General features: G+C 40.1%; 1 protein-coding gene and 1 long non-coding RNA gene across 5 annotated transcripts in view; one reads left to right on the top strand and one right to left on the bottom strand.

Annotated features, from left to right (window-relative positions):
- LOC105836884 (latrophilin Cirl) overlaps positions 1-12139 on the bottom strand; it is a 425666-nt gene extending 413527 nt beyond the window's left edge. For 2 of the 3 annotated variants that reach the window (XM_036285518.1, XM_036285520.1), the window contains exon 1: positions 8255-12139. The gene's annotated coding sequence lies outside the window, so the exon portion shown is untranslated. Of the gene's footprint in view, positions 1-350; positions 6695-8254 lie in introns of those variants that run through there. The other variant, XM_036285519.1, reaches the window with a different exon arrangement.
- The window catches only part of LOC105838755, a 194496-nt gene that overhangs the window by 90940 nt on the left and 83645 nt on the right, over positions 1-19911 (top strand). The window contains exon 4 of one of the 2 annotated variants that reach the window (XR_004962852.1): positions 5154-5230. The exons of the other annotated variant lie outside the window; for it this stretch is intronic. This is a non-coding gene — a long non-coding RNA (uncharacterized LOC105838755). The remainder of the gene's footprint in view (positions 1-5153; positions 5231-19911) is intronic. 2 annotated transcript variants of the gene reach the window in all.

Below are 19911 nucleotides of genomic sequence, written 5' to 3'. Positions count from 1 at the left end.
TTATCTTAATTAATATCATATTTATTTCATAATTGCAATAAAATTAACAACGTAATAAAATTGATGTATTCACTTTTGAAGCATTGCGATGCACTCTGTATGATTCCGTCAATTGTAAGTGATTGTCTTTCTTGTTATATATTATATTTTAAATGAAAAACATATTACTGACATTTATAACATGTTTTATATTTATAATATGTAATAACAATTTTAAAAGGTTTATATTCGTGTTATGAGAAGAGAGGCAGATTTTTTTTTGTGTACATATCATAAATTTCGACTTGATATTCTGACTTCAAGAGCGACATCAGGTAAATTTAAAATTGAAAACAACTTTTAATATTTACCGCAACAGCATCGCAACATTATGTAGGAGAATAGAGAGGGTTGAACGTTTCGCTCTCAGACAGTAAAGCGTGACCGTGAAGCTGTACGATCGAAAGAGGCAAGGAGACAACGTCAGAGCTACTGACTTGGCACTGTCCCTTTTCTCTTTCTCGTTTGCCGCCTGTCTTTCTCCGTGATGCCAGTCGATTTCCATTCGATTCCCATGCGTTATGCATGGCGGCGGTGTAATTCGCCCGGCGGTTGCGGACGTACATATCAAAATTAACGCGCCCTTGGCGATGCGGAATTACCATCTCTCTCGAAGGGCCGAAAAGGCACTGGTCGCGTCGGTATTCTCTGAAAATCCACGTTGCCAAAGCCGGCCGACTGGCGGAATTTGCATTACTAATGCGCAAACTGCGTCAAACGAAATACGCCAAAGTGTTTTACGACATATGAACGGACGCGCACTGAATAGAGACTACCGCGTGCATTTGTACGTGCGTATGTGTGTCTGTGTGTGCGCATGTGTACGCATATATGCGCTCAGTGAGCGTATGAGACCCAATCATTCAATTAACCCTGTCCTATACAATCCTCTTGATGCGATTTTATTTAATAAAGCTAATGTCGCTTATGGTCCCGCAATGGCCGGCGACTGCGCCTTCATTAACCCCTTCGCCGCGATGTGGTCCAGCTGAAAACCAGCTTACACCTTGTGTAGTGTTACTAAGTACGCTGCAGTTAAAATCGTGGTATTATATAATCTCGTTCTGCAACAACGCGAGCCATATTTTAGGAGTTAATTTAAAACTGAATATGAATAACAACTTTCCCACACTGCTATTTCTTGTCGAAGATGAAACTGTCACTGCCGCATGCTTGTCTCACACATACACACATACATCGATGAGTTCCTTTTTATTAGTGATACGAATCAATTAATTCATATTTATTCGAATTAGTATAATATGACACTAAATTCGATGTAAATAAAAAATTCAACATCGACGTCTAATTATAAATTGATAAACTTATGGTATCAATTTTTTTGCTTTAATAAACATTAATATGCTCGACTTAGTCTCATTGAAAATGATAATATTGATGTAGAAATCATGAAAATTGATCAAGTTGCCATTGATCTATTGCAAAAAAGAAGGTTAATCCTATTATTACATGATAAAATGTCTGTCTCTTATGTCTGTTATTATAAATATATTTCAAGGTTTATTTCAATAGTTTTCAAGAAAACTGGATTCTATGGATCTGAGATTTATATATAATATTTAATAGAATATCTAATGATATTTATTGATTTCAAATTAATTTTTAAATATGTCTTCTTGTGCTTTGTTAAAGACCAGAATAACTTAAAGATGCTGGAATGTCCGTAATAAAAGTTCCAAGCTGATTACCTCATGTATAAATGTACGTAATAACTAATTCCATCTTAGCGATTAGACACGGTCAACTGTTTTTAATCGTATGGCTGTAAACGTCCATGTATGTCGTAATAATGCTGTGAGACACAAAAAGTCACCGATGACGTCATTGTTATTTTTCATCACTGTTATTTCAGGTTTTAATGGACTCGCTATAAACTAACAACATTGAAATACAAAATTTTTTTAAAGTGAAACATTTTAGGAGGGTTTCAGATAAATCTGGAAGTGTTTTATGTTTATCGATTAAATGTAAATTTAGAAACGGTATTTCGTTTCTGGAATAATCGTTTTAGCGCAGCCCTTCGTGACGTCTTTGCAATTTTTCGTGAGTCGTTTATATCTTCCGATGAAATTCTATTATTAACCGATAACTCGGACAAAAGGACAAAGGATGGAATTTATTAAAAGCCGTCTAATTATTATCGCGAAACGTCGGCGTATCAAAATGTTCTCGCTGCAACGATCAAGGGAGAGAGACCCTCCTGTCAACGTGGCGTAATCGACCAGTGTGAGCACTAGTAATCCGCCGACTGATGCATTGTTCAGCAGGCCATGTGTGGGAGTGATTCACCGATACGGTTGCGACAATATCTTCTTAATATCGGTTCACAGGGCGCGACCATTGCGCCAGCGGATTATTATAATGAGAGTTTCTGAAGTATCTAGTTACGCGCGCGCGCGCGACTTGACCCCGGCACGCTCTCTCTCTCTTTCTCTCTCTCTCTCTCTCTCTTTCTTTCTTCAGCGCTTCGTTACATGAATAGAGCTAGCCTTTCGGAAGATTTTTATTCTAATAAACTTATCTTTATTATGCTCATCACGCTTTTGAGAAAAGGTCGTTGAGAGTCGACAAATACTAGCCGACGAATTATCTGCGTGTCGGTCGGTGAAACGACGCGACATATGCAGTAAAGATACACGTGCGTAATATTTGAAAAAGAAATTTTTTAATATGGAATTGCTTTATATAATTAAATTAATTAAAATAATAAAGCTTCATTAACTGTTTGCAACAGGATTGATTATCAGAATGTTCGATGTGTTGCCGTTTATTCTAGTTCTACTAATGGTAATTTGATGATAAGCAGTCATTAATTTAATATTAGGTATTCTGTATATTACATATATAATGCTAAATGTGCTCGTACAATTATTTCATGCATAAAATATACACAAAAATTATAAATGATATGTCTGTGCGTTTGCATGGTTTAAAGTTTAGGAGTATATTTTTTAAACAAATTTGCTTTTTCCCAATGAAAATGTAACTGAATATATTTTTTGTAGCAATTAAATAAGCAATTTTACATTTTAGTATGTTTTCATTAAGCATACTGCAATTTAATATTTTGTTTAAAGTCTAAATCCATTAAAAAATGTTATGATTTCTATCCATAATTGATCGTTATTAATATAATTATATTATATACATTTTTGCCGTTATTTTTAATAATTTCTGTATAACTTGCAGCGCTTTGTTGGGTCAGTCTCTATACAGAGTGCACTCAAAAGAATGTATTATTTAAAGTCATTGTAATGTATTCCGAAAGTTTAATACACATTTCCTGTGTGCGGTAAAAGATGTTTGTTTAAAATCGTATACCATTATATTTTTACAATCCGCAATTGAAACAGCGCTACATAACGGCGACGATTATTCACGTACGGAAATAAATATACCACACGGACCACGTTTACATTATTGAAATATTCTCCAATAGCGCACGATATAAATCGAGTGGCATTACATTTCTATCAGCCCTGATTCAAACGCCATCAACGATTCGGGACCATTAATTATCCACACGATGCAATTAATTCCTCGAACCGCGATGACTCCATCCCGTTAACCCCAGTATGCAAAATGTATTTTTTTCTATACAGAATGCATACCGGCGATGACTAAATGGAATTAAGTGATCATAACAAGTTAAAGCTATATCTCTGAACAAGGCAATATCAATTGGAGTAATCACTATATTCTATCAATTAATTAATCATTAATATCAATTGTGATTATTATATATATACATATATATAATATTTTCCTGTTTTAACGAAATACGATTACAGCGATATGATACGATTTAATGTGATATAAAAAAAGCATATACTTAATATGACTATTTCAACATGTAAAAACATTTCGTGGCATTTTGCGTGGAGAGATAACAAAAAATAAGTAGCACAGAAAAAAGGTTTGTAAAAATATATACTCTCGTAAATATCAGTGAATCTCCGATGATCCATACAATCACCTGTTTATTGGTATTTACCATGGATGGTCCTTTTTATCAAACGATTCTCCGCGCGCTAATTGTCGCAATGGAAGATGGTAATTGCTGGGGGAAAGCCTCTGTCGCAGAGGGTAAATCGTGTTTATATGATTTCCACGAACTCGCCACACGTACGTTATCTGGTTTGTGGGTGTACAACTCGACGCGCTGAAAAGCGAAAACGCTCGGAAAGTGAAAACCGACGGGGTGAGACTCAGCCGGCGACCCAATGAGTCAGACGAGACGGCCGAACGTGCCTACTTTTGAATATTTATGCGCGCGCCGCCCACTCGCGAATATTAATTTACCGGCGCGCAAAGTATGAAGCCGTGTCTGTCTGCCGGCTCGCGTTGGCGTGCACGCACACGCGAAACGCGCCCTGCGACACCCCTGCGCGCCGTGTCGCGGATGCGTGTTGGACGACAGTAAAAGTCACCGGATGTCATTGTCAGCCTAATTAGTGCGTTTATATAGATTGTGCCATGCAATTTTGCGCAACATGCAAATAATCTGCTGGATCTTGAATCGATATCGATTTATTATTCCAGTTGCTCGTCGCTCTAACTTGGACGCCATTCATTTCAGCTTGCATAATTTAAAATCAACGTGAAAGTCGAATCGTTTTACGCAGTATACGAAGCCAAGTGGTTTCCGAGTTTTCGTCTTTCGTTATTTGAAACCTCTCTTCTCTCCCTCTCTCTCTCTCTCCACAAAATCTTCAATTAACATAAAGAAGTATTTATGTTTTCGTCCTTTCTATTTAATTTACTTGGTAATATTTTCTTTCGATTTCTAGTCAGTATCGAGTTTTACTGTTCTGTTTCGCATGTCATAAAATTTCGGACCTACAGAATACTATCTTTATATTGTTCAACTCATCTGGAATCCCGTCCAAATTTTCCCAACTTTGGAATAATGCTACACAGCACTTGAAAGTAATCATAGATTTTATGCAAGCATTTGCTTCGCGGAACACCTGGGAGTGACTTAGCTCATGCAATTCCAACAAACTAGCTGCGCGAGATTACGAGAGAATGAAAGCTCGCGAGATTCGCAGTAGTATTCATCGTTCGCCATTATCCGTTTATATTGTTTCCAGATTCCACGTCGATCAAACGTTCTCCAGCCGAACAATTACACGTCGCTGCCTTCCCGAGCGCGCAACATTTTCGAAAGGTCAGTCGTTGGATTAAAATAGGTCATCCTATCCTTCTTCGTATCGCGCCGTTTCTTTCTCTCTCTCTCTCTCCCTCTCCCGCCCTTTTCCGCGCGTCTACCCCTTTCTCCGCGGGAGCGAAGGCGCGATTCGAAGATAGCCGGTCCGACTCACGTCATAATAAAATTAAATTCATATCTCTCGGATCAGCAGAATGCGATAGCTACCGCGACATGACCTCCCGCTTATTGTAAGCAAACACGTATGTCCTCCCTCCTTCTGTCCCTGTCCGTTCCCTCCCGTCACGAATAGTTTTGATTCATGAGACGGCCGGCGAGCCGAGCGTGCGTGTCGCGCGCGCGTATGCGTATACACCCTCCTACGTACCACTGCATCTCGAGGTGTGCGTTCCTCCCCCCTTTACCCTACCCGGGACACCGCGAAATCCGACACTGCATACCAGTAACCCGACTTCCAGACCCTTCTCCCGGCTCCGCTCCCCCGTCTCTTTCCGCGCGAGCTCGCGCGCCCGCCACATTTAAACACGTGTCAACATGTCGGTTGACATAGATTTTTCGCCGAGATAGAGAACCCGAAGAATAAGACGAGTGAGGCCCGACTTGAACGAGAGCCCCGATCGACTTCGCTTCGTCGTATGAGAAAGAGAATGAGGGGGCGGGGCACGCGGGGAGCAATGAGGACGGTGGCACGGGAGGCAGGAGACGGCATCTCTCTCTCTCTTCCGAAACCAGTTTGTACTTCTGGTAGACGAGGGGGGCACGTCCCCTGTCCTGGTCTCCAGATAGCGAGGTGCTCCAGGCGCATTTAACACCGGGAGGCATAGCACCGCTGCATTGTCGGATCCGATCGCAGCAGCATCGTTGCGTCACGTTCCCGCTTAATTAATGCCGCTTTCCGGAGAGCGAACCGGACGTAATAAAACATAAGAATAAAACCTGAGGAGCCAATCTAGGAATCTGATTATCCGCGATCCATATATTAAATCGCGATCTAAAGCTTCAGACTTGTATTTGTAGAATGTAAAAAAACAAAACTTATGATATTGAATTTTTACATAATTTAATTTAAATACATCAATTTAAATACATTATTGATCAAAATAATCACGAGACATGTACTTAAAATATTTTTTAATGATAAATAGTGAATATACAAGGAAAAATAACGAGTATCGTGATAATGATAAATAAGTACTATCAATAATTATGAATAACGATTCGATCAAAGTTCTATTGATTTAGCTTTATAAATATTTAAGGAATGTTGTGCATTGTAATATTGCACATTTATCATGAAAAATTATAATATCTATTATCGAATAACGCAATACGAAACAACGTAATAATTTTTGTAAGAGGTAACATTTAAAGCGCAAGTAATGTTCACGTGTGATCGAATTATATATATATCCTGCTTTACGTAGTTTTGTCCTAAGCGTAATAAGTTTGCTGACAGAATTCTCGCTGCTGACAAAAGTCAGGTAACTGACACTTGCAGTATCTTGCCGGTTGACAAATGTAGGCATCGATAGATAAATCACGCCATTCGATAACTTTCCATTTCCAACATATTCAGCGCAAACGTGAATCATCCACGCTGCAAAAGACGAGGTGTACTATCCACAAATGTACGTACGCAAATGCGCGCTACGGGATGAAAGTTGCGATATATCTGTTATAATTTTGTACCGAAGGGGGTGCATACGAGAAGGTGCGTATTGCTTCCGTATGTAGGAACCATTTGTTCCGGAAAATGGCGCAATTTTGTCTCCCTGGCGCAATGTTGGAATAAATGCAATACCTCCGCGGCCGTAATTTAACCGGCGGGCCCTTCATGTGCCGCGTTGTATTTATTCGGGAATATATATATATATATATATATATATATATATATATATATAAGGGGTGTCTCTTCTCTCTCCTCTCTGCAAGGAGTTCTGTAATTTCTGTTAGATATGTGTTTAAGATGACGGTAGTTTCGTCGATGCACTTAGCGTGCGCTCAGCGATGTCTTTCCAAATTGATTTAATGCCGTTGTTACATAATGAAGTCCGTAAATCTTATAGGCTATGATAACTGAAATTAACGATTCTAAAAATTGCATTCCAAGAAAATTGCTCAGCGACTTTTCGCGAACTTATAATAGAAAAAAATGTTTAATGAAATTAATGGATAGGAGGAGAAGGCAAAATTCGAGCAACGCAAGATCTCTTGCGATATGACAGTGTATATAATGTAAGATTGAAAGAGACTTAGATGATGATCGACTCATATAGCGCGTCGTAGGAGTTATGACCTAACGAGGCCCTTGCACACACAACGCCTCGAGCGGTTGCGATAGTTCGTCCCGGAATAGATCCGCCTCCGAGTCACAAACATGTACACAGTACGTAAACTAACATACGTAATTGGCAATTACTCTGCTATTATTTTGCGCGAATTGAATATCGGAACTGTCTTCGAAAATTTCAAGACGTTCTCTGAACAGATTTCTTAAATTATAACAAGTGTAATATTTCTGATAGTAGTCACGATATAGAATTCTTCGGATAAATGATTCATTTAAGACTGTTGAACAGATTTTTAATAAGGAGCACTTTTTTACTATGTTAAACTTTAAAAAAATACTCTCTAAATTTAAATAATTGAAATGTTACTAATTTGCAGGCTATAACTGTGATCATCAGTGACTATTCAATCTTGCAGTGATTCCGAATAAAGAGGAGGGACACATATCAAAATTAATGTATTATCACTGAAGGACAGTATATATCACTGATATAGTTATAAGTATGACGCTGAAATCGGATTATTCAAATAAGATCTATCAGTAAATAATATACTGATTTTAATTTAGAGAATAGATTAAGATTTTCAAACACTTCGAAAAGTCTGACAGTTTTTTAATTTATGCCAATATTTAAAAAGAATAACATCTTAATCTGGTTTTCACACTCAAGTATTCTTGTTGTGCTTCTTATTCTAATAGCCGTACCTCCCGTTCACGGGATCAAAAGGACTCACCTTCGCGCGTTGCACTGTCGGGACTCGGCACGCCGGCGAGGTCCGAAGGAAGGGGAAAAAAATCAACGAGCAGGAAGAAATCAAGATCCCTCGCGCGCCGCGGGCTTTCTGCTTCCCTCGGAGGGGTGAGTGCGTGCGTGCGTTCGTGCGTGCTTGCCTGCGTGCGTGTTCGGGGTCTCTCTCGCGTGCGGCGTGAGAACTCTTTTTCGGGCCCTCACGAAACGATAAAAAGTAGACGAAGAGAAAGACGAAGTAGCACCCGAGCCCCTCTCTCTCTCTCTCTCTCTCTCTCTCTCTCTCTCTCTCTCTCTCTCTCTCTCTCTCTCTCTCTCTCTCTCTCTCTCTCTCTCTCTCTCTGTTCCTTCGCTCTCCTTTTCTGTCTGCTTCTCTTCCTCTCTTTTGCTTTCTTTCTTTCCGTTTTCCTTTCTCTTTCTCTCTTTTTCTCTCTGTCGGTCTCTTCCTCCCCTTGATCGGTTCCCTTATTATGCGAAACGGCACACGAATCTCAATGGCTTTGCGTGATTATTAATTAAGACGTTCCTCGGCGAACGATTCGTCAATGAAGATGTCCCGACGCGCGACTGCTCGCTATGTCCTCCACAGCTGTCCTTAGGTCGCGTTAATTATATCTGAAGGTAAATGGCGCGCTGCGCCAGTCCTAATTCGCGTGTTTCGACCATACGCAAATGTGTCACATGAGAATGTGTGAAGCGAAGACGTTGTCAAAGGACCTGCAATGTCTTGCGATTGCGTCTAGCATACACGAAGTTAATTAGTCTGATTAATCAGAGAACCTGTCGCCGCGTCCTTTCCCATCCTTTGAGAAGGACGAGAAGTTAGCGATCACAAGACAGTGTGGCATGTAATTTAATTTAATTAGTATTAAAGAGCGTTTATGACTGTAGCATCGTGCGACAATTCATTAGTTAGCTGAAACTCAAGGCTTGATCATTCGTGCGTCCTGGATTCCTTGCCGGTTCGACCGAGACAATTTTTGATTGTCGGAACTAAAAATGGAATGCATTCGTCACTAATTGTTCTTATCATTCAGCTATCAGCTATCAGTTAACTGTCAGCGATTACAATTTTACTGTGTACCATTCGATACTTCTTCCTGCAATATTCCGATCCTTTGTCAGCGATTGAAACATACGTAGTATTTCGCGAACACTTGATTCGAGTAGCATTAATTGCTGTTAACACTTATTAGTTAGCTTGCAGCGTTGAACGATTCCCAGTCACTTGTCAAACGTTCCTTTGATGTAGCACTTTGATCGCGTGTCCATAGCATGCATTCTTCAGCTTGTGTTCCGTTTCACAGAAGCGTGACTCGCGATAAGCGTTAATTATCCAGATATTAATTAGTCGTAATCGCAATTATCATTCCACCATGCGATTCACTTTTTAATTGTTTCTTCACTATAATGTCTCTATCTCGGAACAAAAGAATGAGGATCGCGGTCGCGTGAGCCATTAATTACTAAAGTAATTAATATACCGTTATTTATCTGCCTCTTAAATGTTGCATTCACTCGCGCCTATCAAGCAGCACGTGAACTCTTGTGTTCGATCGTCTATTCGATACTCCACTTCGGTGTTTACGATCACCTTCGAAAGAAAGATCCTCCTTTCTCTGTCAGGAAACCAGATTCATGCAACATTCATGGTACTGTCGACAAATGAAAATCCTTAATGCATCGATCCTGTTTACGATCGCTGCTTCATCTAACAGCAAGCCAAAACTTTCGCAATCTAGAAACCTCTCGAAAGGGACATGAAAACAGCGATCGAGTCGCACGTATTTCCTGTTTTTCCTTCACAATCAGCTAATCGCTTCCTTCAACTTGAACGCTTTATCTCGTAGCGCGCTTGTACTCCCTACGCATTAAACACCACTGAACAGCACATTCTTGAAATATTCATTTGCAAAGTAACGATCGACCCTTGCGTTTCTTCTACTTAAAAAATTCATTCACAGAGGTGAGTAATTGACGCAGACGCCTGTTGACTTTCCCAAGGTTGTCGTCGATTAATTGCGGTTAAAGGCCTCAGTGATCTTTCGATATTATCGTTTTTTCCCCTTAGATATCTCTTGTGAATCGGCAAATGAGTTGGAATATGCATTGAAATAAAGTGCCGTTTTGCAGCTTAGAATTTTGTTTTTATAAATGGAGCCATGGATTTTTTTGACAATTCTCCCAATCCTCGCACGTTTGTTGTCCAATGAATTTTTTATAAATCAAAATACAAAAACTTGTAGCTTTGCGATTGAGCAATGGAAACAAATGTAGCACGAAACTAATGTGCTCATAAGTTAAATTATATTTCTTATCCTATCTCAGGATCACTTTATTGAATCAAGTTATAAAGTTTTGAACAATATGGTAGAGAGATAGTGACCGTGATAGTGAAGTAAAACAAATTTCCTTGGTTTCTCTTGGATCACTGTTTATGTGCTAGGAGTTTCGTATCGTCTTCGGTCAATAACGAGCAACGGCAATGTAGACTTCTCGTACGTTGGGTTAAGTTAAACTTCACTTTCCATCACCGAATTACTCCCGACGAATTGGGACACGAAGTTCGAACGATCTCTCTCGGGGAGTAGCAATCGGATTAAAATAAATCCCCCGCACTAACCTCGGGTCACTGAATCACTTTTTATAAACTAAAAGCTTTAAATCGCTTTGCGGAAGACAGAGAATGACTGTCCGTGGTAAGCAGAAGCTGTCGATTAATTATACATGAAGTCAAACCACATTCCGTCTCATCAAATTCATACACATGGATTTATCAAATTAATTATTCGTCATCCTTGGGTCGTTGTTCGTGATAAATAAGAATGATGTAAAACACTCAAGTGTTGAATCACGTCATATTTTATTCCCCATCTCGTTTTCTTTTATCGTTCTTCACGGATCACGGTGATTGGACCGATTCTTTTTATCAGTCCCACAGGGACAGTCACTGGTTTACTTGGATTTGGAGCTGGACGCGAGGGTGGAAACGGTTCACGAGGCTGCCGACGAACCGGGCGCGCACAAGTCAGATTAATTACACCGACGGATTAATCAGTAGCCGGAACTCACTCGGCCGAGTGGGTCGCAGCATTGGATGCTGCACTGTCGCGGTAACTCGTGGCAACCGCACCGCGGGACGCATCTCGAGGGCATTCGCACGCGGGCACTTCCGGTTAGCCGGAAGCGGCACGCATCGGGGAGAGAGAGAGAGCGCACACCCTCGACCCTCCCGTTTCTCCCTCTCTCTTTCCGTCGCGAGCGGCTGGAGCTCTCCGATTGCACTCACCCGCTGGATCACCGGTAGCGCGCGCTACCGAACAAGCACTGATTCGACGAACACACACACAAACGATGACACACACAAACACGCGCGACACACACACGTACACCGGGCACGTACGAGAACTATCCGTTGTCCTCCTCGTGCGTCCGTCCTGGCACGTTCGTTCTTGGGATCGTCGAAAGGATCGAAACACGCGTCGATCCTTTCCGCGAGAGTCACGTGGTTAGTTCACCGTCCCAATGCTGTCACGATGATGTTGCGAGCGAATCGGCACAACAATCGTCCCGGATCAATCGGGACATCTGTCAACCGTAAAGATCCTCGAATGAATTCGATTATGATCTTCCTCCACCATCCATCCACCACGTATATCCCTCGATCGCGCTCGCGGAGTGACGTGACGCGGCTAACAATCGAACAAACGAAATCGGTTTTGCGCGTCCGGGCCGCTCGGATGGACCACCGCGATCCGGCCTCGGAACACACGTTCGTTGGACTGTCGTTCGGAGCAGCTCGGGCCGCGGTTTAGTATCAACGTTCGTTCTTGGCTTGCGTCGCGCCCCTCCCGGGACGCCGGCCGACGCCAATCGAGTGCGCGTATACCTACTACGTGCACGTACCTGCGAACCTGCAAGAGGTGAATCCACCTCTGCCTTTCCGCCCAGCCTGAATCTCGACTGCGCGACCTGCGCGCGCGCGCGAATATCCCGTATTATGATATGCGATTTCATGTGTACGTGTCTATAACGAATATATATAAACACGCATTTGTGAATGTGAAATTGGCATGTTTGAAACTTGCACTCATGATTCCACTGAATGATAGAAGAGAAAACTGTTCGGCAACGATGACGGATTGCTACCATCGGTTTCGTTTTGGTTATAAGTCACTAAACGATATTTTAATACAATACCTACAACAAAATTGTGTACGTGTTAATTGTTCGCATCTTCTCATACAAAATTTAATGTAATATTTGTTTTACTATTTAAATCCTTAATTTTATTAAATATCTGCTTGAAAGCTTTCCTGACAAATCTTCAGATTTGTCAGAAAAAGGAATCAACGCCAAATCTACTATTGCATTTTCCAATACCAATGAAATACATAAAATTACAAAAAAATTATTTGTGCTAGTTCTTTGGCATTAACATGGCGGATTAGCCAAACGCGATCTGAACAGCACATTCAATGGAATTGGATGCGTTATTTCGACTTTACGCTTTTGCTAATTGGCAGACATCGATATAAATACTTTTGAACATTCGTTTAATGACTGGTTTGGCATTATTCCTCAACTGCCTCCCCTTCTTTATATATACACACACGCGCATAAACTTTCTCTCTCTCTCTCTCTCTCTCTCTCTCTCTCTCTCTCTCTCTCTCTCTCTCTCTCTCTCTCTCTCTCTCTCTCTCTCTCTCTCTCTCTCTCTCTCTCTCTTGCGCGTGAGCCCAACTCGACCCGAAAGGCGGATCGATAGGATGAAAATGGGTTAACGTTTTACGAACGCTCGCGCCGCTAATTTCGTGCATATTCGGATTAGCAGATACGAGGCGAGATATCCGAGACCGGAATAACTGCGGATTTCTTCCTTTTGTTCCCCTCCTTTTTTCTCATTCCTTTTTTCGCTTTCTTTTCATTCCCTGCTCGGCGAGATGTAAAAATCCGGAATTACCGCGCTCTTATCGAGAGCGTTACGAACTTGGTGCTTCCTGCATGCACTTGCTGCTTGCGCGGATGTTATCGGATGTCGTACACGACATATAGATGGATATGCTCCGTTTTGTACGCTTCGTTATCCTGTGAATGCGCATGAATCTGCGTCCTCAAGAGATTCCTTATATTTGTGAATACTTTTTATGAACGTCCCGTATCTAGCATCCGAAAGTGTGTCGCGGTGTATATCTATCAAGTATAATGCAGCTTTTGCAAGTAGCTGTCATACCGAGTGAACAGAAGCGCTAGCAATTGACAGGTCTGCACGTGACAAACATGGCAACTGACAGTTTTGTCGAAAATCATTTGCCAGTCGCGCTAGATTCTCTATAAGTTTAAAAAATGTGTTTGCAAAAGCCGGACATAAATAATATTAGATTATTGATACTGTCAATATGTTTCAAGCTCCTACATCTCTCATACTGTTAGAATCATCAAATTTCACTCCTGAATTTTCTTCACGATTAATAATGATCACGGTTACTAATTGTTTGTTGAATAATAGATATATAATTTCTCTCTTTTCTGGATATATATTTTACTTCTTCTATTAATTAAACACACTACAAATTTACTGTATATAAATAAATTTAATTACATATATCATTATTACGTCTCATTAAAAAATATTTTACTTTTAGCTGGTTTAATATTCTTTTTATGTATAAAATATATTTAAATAAGGATATGGGAGTTTTAAATATTATAATAATGGTCTCTCATTTGCGGTGTAAATTAAACTCAAAATATAACATTCAAAGGTATATTTAGTAATTTATTTTAAATTATTTATACGTAATGCAGAATTATAATATAACAATTTTTGAAAAATACGAGATAAATAATTTACTATAACAGATGTCAGTTATACTATTAAAAATTAACGAAAACACAAAAGGGGATATTAATTTACACATATAACATAATAACCTTATATAATCAGGTTTTAATAAACCTTTTTATACATATATTGAATAATTATGTTTCTCAAGGGCTTATATTACGTTTTTATGTTTCAACGCATTTTTGGATTATTTATTTTCTGCGGGTGCGATGTATTTTACTTTCTGATCATAGCCTTTTCTACCTCGCCGTACACTCGAAGGAAAACGTTGGAAGTGTCGTTGAAAGTTTCGAGCACTCAGTCGCACCATTATTGTTGGTAGTCCGCTAGAGAGAAACGCGGAGGAAAGCGCCTACGTGCACGCCTGTGTGCGTACGAATGCGCGTCTGTGCGTGCTGAGTGTGTGCGAAGGGCGGATTTCATAGTCCATGTAGTTTGGCATCAATGCGAAATCTGGGGTTGGTTTCAGACGCACGATAAAGCCATTTCAAATTGAATAACAGATTTCTGGGCGCACAACAAAATGCACTTGCCGCGGAGGTTTCCGAAGCCTAGAAAGGGGATTTAAGTGATGCTCTGTGTGCCTTTCTCTATCTTCACGCATGACGCACACAGGAGTGTCTCTTTGTTTATTCGACTTCGTTCTTAAAAGACATATCTTTCCAATTATACCTTTCACACATTCATACGTCTACGCACGTCTGTAATGATTTATCATTCAAAAGTGAAAGCGATTGTTTCTACAAATTATCATGAATAGACTGAGTAAGTAGGCTTTAGGATTATATCATTCACTTTTCTCCCACAATTCAATTCTCATGCATACAATTCAGATGCATTAATTATGAGGAAATAATCATCTAATATTTCTGTATTCGCTGAAAAGGTCATTATGTCGCAATTTTATATCAACGAACGCTGTTGAGCCATCTCCTGAAATCTTAAATCGATTCGACAATTCCAGTGTGAACGAAAATGACTCACTTTTGCCTAATTGGCCATATCGTCCGGCTCCGTTGCATACTCATTGCTACTCCGGAAACGATTCCAGGTAAATCCGATCTTGAGATTCGATTGCAAACCGCAAACGAATTCGGCATGTGTGTTCCGCTGAGTAAATCCTTAAGAATGCTTGTTGTAGGAAAAAAGCGGTCAAAAAACCGCTAATTAAAAGCTTGATTTTGTCATCATTGGTTAACAATTCTTAATCGAGACAAGAAAAACGCGGATAAATCTGACATATGGTTTTCCTTATGATGCTTATTTATAATAAATTATTGTCAAATTAAAAAATTTTTGTATAGATATTTTTATTTTTAATAATTGAATATACATTGAACATAAATAGATAATTGCATTTATTTATTTACTTATAGTTTAATGTTAATAGTTTTTAATTTCAGGCCACTTTTTAAAACGTACATTTATTTTTAATATCTCATTTAAATTTCAATAAATTTCATTGTATTACATTCCACTTATTGTCGCCACATCGCCGATGCGTCGCGAAAATGTTGTTAGATATTCAGCAAGCTTTGACACTTGTCTGAAATAAAGAGGAAAGAGTTCGAGATACCGCATTACAATACATTACAATTTTAAAGCAGCCAGCGAGTTCACTTGCCAGACAAGTGGTGTACATTCTGCTGGCACAACCTGCCGGCTCGCAAGCTCGCGCTCGCCTCTCGATTAAGCCGCGCGATTAGGACAGGCATCATATTACAGAAGTCCGTTTGATCGCGACGCTTTGATCAACGCCGTTACGAAAACAGAATTACCATTCGTTCGTCACCGCCGTCCGCCAATAACATAGTCAATTCCAGGCAGTTTCCAACTTCCGGCGTTTGCCTACGGAACTAATATTTCGAAACTTTTCACGACTGTGACATGACATCGTCTATCTCTCTTTCTCTCTGTCGTTCGCTTCCTCGGCGGTCCTCGCGAGAGCTTTACGACGCGAGAGTCCCTCGTGCCCGAAACGAAATGAACTTTGAACGCGAGCGGATTCGAGCGGCCGCGTGTTATGTAGATGGTCACGTAGACGGACTGGTACAGCTTCCGGAACCGGGAGCTTTTGTTGCGCCAGATTAGCATGCCCTCCTGATGGTGGATTTATTCATGTATAATTTAAACTAGCCAGACCAGCGCCAGTCTTTGTTCGCGTCTTGCATCACGCGAGAGGACTGATTAGTAGTAGCTTAAGATTTTGAATAACGACATATCATGGATAAAGTATAGAATCGATATGTATAAGTTGCATCTCCACGTCAGTACATGCAGCTAATACGGAAAATAACATGGACACGTAATACAATTTGATACGGGTCCCTCTTCTGTAACCGTCACGGTATTACGTAATCGTATTAGCGCGACGTTTGTAAAAGTACATTTTTCGAGCGTGTGACTAATGGATCGTGATTTATATGCTCCGTTATCAGAAGCTTGAGCGGTAGACGCGATGCATCTCGCATACCCCCTTTAATCAGCGCACGAAAACGTCTACCTGCAGGATAAGCAAAAAGCGCGAAATCAAGAAAATGGATGCTCTCGACGACTCTCGCTTTCTTATTCGCATGCAGTTTGCCGTGGTGCAACGTCGTTATCTCGCGACACTTTAACGTCGTTATCGGCAGTGGATGAATATTATCCGAAAATTCAATTCCTTTCACTCTGACAACAATCGAGTAAAGCGGAACGGAGCGCAAGCCGCCGTAGTTACTTTATGCTCGGCGCGATGTCAAAAAGGAATCCCGATAGACTGCATTAATCGTTCGGTCGTTCGTTATCGCATAAATTGCGCATTCTCGTCGCGAAATGAATTTCCCGCGTTTCCTAATCGAGCGGAAGTGATTTAATGTCGTATTTAATCGCCGAATAACGCCGTGAGCGATAAAGCGATTCTGCGTCGTTATATGTCGAAATACGTTTTACGACCACTAAATCGGCACTAAACTCGATATTGTGAATTTACCCTAAGAATTATTTTTCCTTGAAAGAATGAACGATATGTTATTTTCCTGTACGAATACGTCGATTAACGCAGCAGGTAGCTCGAAGGAACGATGAATTATTTGGTGTCTTTTTAACTTGGTCTTTCTTAGCGAAATAGTGAAAAAAATTCAATATATTTTGCACTAGCAAAAATGATCGTGAATGTTTGACAAGAAAATTCGAATTTTCTTAATGACAGGAGGTTGAATTTCAGAACACCATTTTCCTGTTACAGACCGAGGAAGACAGGGAAGGGAGGGGAAGAGAGGAATCAAGTATCGTGAATCTTGCAAAGACATCGCGTCTGCAATTAACAGAGAAATGTACTTTGCAAACAAGTCCTCCCCTTTGCGCCCACGTACCGACGAAATGGTAACAACATGTGTCACGTGTGCGCGTTCTCACAGAATCAGCCCGGAGTAGCATTTACGAACAACAGCAAACACGTGTCGCGCCTTACTAAAGTATGCATTACACCGGAGGGGTAACGGTAACATTAATTGCTCGAAAATTAGTTCCGGCGGTAAAACTCGCTGTCGCGGATTCGCCGAGCACCGGGTCGAGTAATACACCTCGATGATAATAATTTGATATATATATTAATAACACATTAATGATCGCCACAATTAATACTTGGACGGTCGCACCGTTTCCACAAACGACGTGGCTGTTACACTGTACTTAAGTGCACTGAACTGCATTAATCCTAGATTAGATAATTTCCCGACTTCCGCACAATGTGAACGCGCACTTGACACGGACTCGAGATGACCTAATCTACATCTACCGGAACAAAAAATATACAGGCACAATTTCATGGATAAAAAGAAGATAATTATGGTTATCTTCTTGATTTTAAAATATCAACAGGTTTTTTTATGGAACAGTGTGCCATGCAGTGTCCTTACCAAAATTTTTAAATACATTGTAAATTAACTAATATGCACGATATTATATTAAATATTTTTTTAATTGCAGAATAAATATAGATTAATTCCGATATATATGTCGTATCTCTCGAAAACTTAATTTATTAGGTATTTACTTAAGTTTAAGATTAATAAACTATACCGATAAAGTTGCTAAAGAAGAAATTAAAAGCTTTAGATACATTATTAATTTTTGTAGTTTTATCTTTTAAATAACGCACAAGGAAAGTTATATTTAAGGAAATAAATTACATAGAATTGACTCGCTGAACAAGGTTCGAGATTGCGCTACTGAGATTTGAGCGACATACTCGTCTCCCTTAGGATCTTATCGCGGAAGTATTGCGTAATAGCGAGAATCTTTTAGTAATACGAAATTCCAGAGGGTACACGCATTTGCTTTTTAATCCATGACGGTGTAATTGCTTCGAGGACTTACGCTTTTATGATGAGAATGCGGTCGGCTATCTTTACCAAATCAGTTTTTTAATTCAGTCGTTTTATCGTTCCGCTTAATGTAACTTGCCCGCGGGAATCGTAAAGCTACAGACGGCAATCCCCGTGGCGAGATGAAATTTTCATTGACAGAAGCGCGAGGTTCGCTTAAGAACGAACGAGGACATCGCACTCGTTCTAAATCTTAAAGCAGCTACATGCTTTAATGGCCGCACCGCTGAAAAAGGACGCGCGCCGAACGAATAATGGCCGACATGAAAGCAGCGTATCGCGTATTCCACCGTTTATTCAATGCTATGTTTTATTTCACGCCGCTTCAGCTTTATTATCCCTCTCTTAGTTTTTCCTATAAAACAACGCCCGACTGCAGACGCCGTTTTCTCATGCTGAGAGCTTCTCACAGAAAGTCCTTTTTTCTATTAGTCACAAGAAGAGAGAAAAGAGATGATGGAAATAATTCTTTACACATACAATAATCTGGCAGATTATATTCTATAACGCAAATTTATATTCGCATTACGAAGGTCAGCCAAATTCTTTATGCTTAATTCTTTTTTTTATATATTACATGAATATCGAAATGTCCTTTTAATTTAGATTTCGAGATAGGACTTTAAGGATTATCTTGTTGTAAATTATTTTGACGGTGCGCACATCGAGAGAATGTTTCTGATCCTTTAAAAGTATCCCTTCATTTTTCTACTTCTCGTGAAAAACTTAGAAATTATATTTCTTATCTTCGATGAAAATAAAATATAAAGGCCTTTGCATAAAAGCATATTGGTAAAAGTTAAGCCATGATACGTTGTTCAACTCCAAGAGCAAGCGAAAGATAATGATTTATATATATAACGTCGCACTCAAGCGTGATATGTACGTATATTGCAAAATTATCGGAAAATAAAATAAGATAGTCAATTTGTGTTAATAAATTAAATAACGAACACTGACGTGGTGCATAAAAGAAGGGGCGTCGTCAGCGGCGGCGGTTTAAAGACGATCCTGATTCTCGACAACCACACCTTCGTGCGCCACCGGTTCGAGTAGCCTCGCGACTGGCCCGATAATTATCTTCGACCGGAGGTGTACTATTAGTGATCATGGTTTGACGTGTACAGTTCTTATCATACCCCCATGTACACGTTCCCCTCGTAACCCGTTCCCTTTGGAGAGTCGCGCCGCTCTTTGCATCCTTTCACACCATTAGGAGACCACCTCTCCGGCTTCTTCCTCCGCCATTGCTATACTTACACGATGCGTTTCACGATAATTAATGCATCAGTTAAAGTAAGAAATGGGTGAATGGGAAAAAATTGTAGGGGAATATGTCGGTGTACTCGTGTGATCGAGGCGGGCGAGTGAGTGAGTCGATGCTTTCAGTAAATTAATGTTTGTCAAATCTCTTAGATTTTTCAAAAT

This window comes from Monomorium pharaonis, chromosome 4 (assembly GCF_013373865.1).
Source record: "Monomorium pharaonis isolate MP-MQ-018 chromosome 4, ASM1337386v2, whole genome shotgun sequence".
Taxonomy (NCBI): Eukaryota; Metazoa; Arthropoda; class Insecta; order Hymenoptera; family Formicidae; genus Monomorium; species Monomorium pharaonis.
This window is presented reverse-complemented; position numbering and strand designations above follow the sequence as displayed.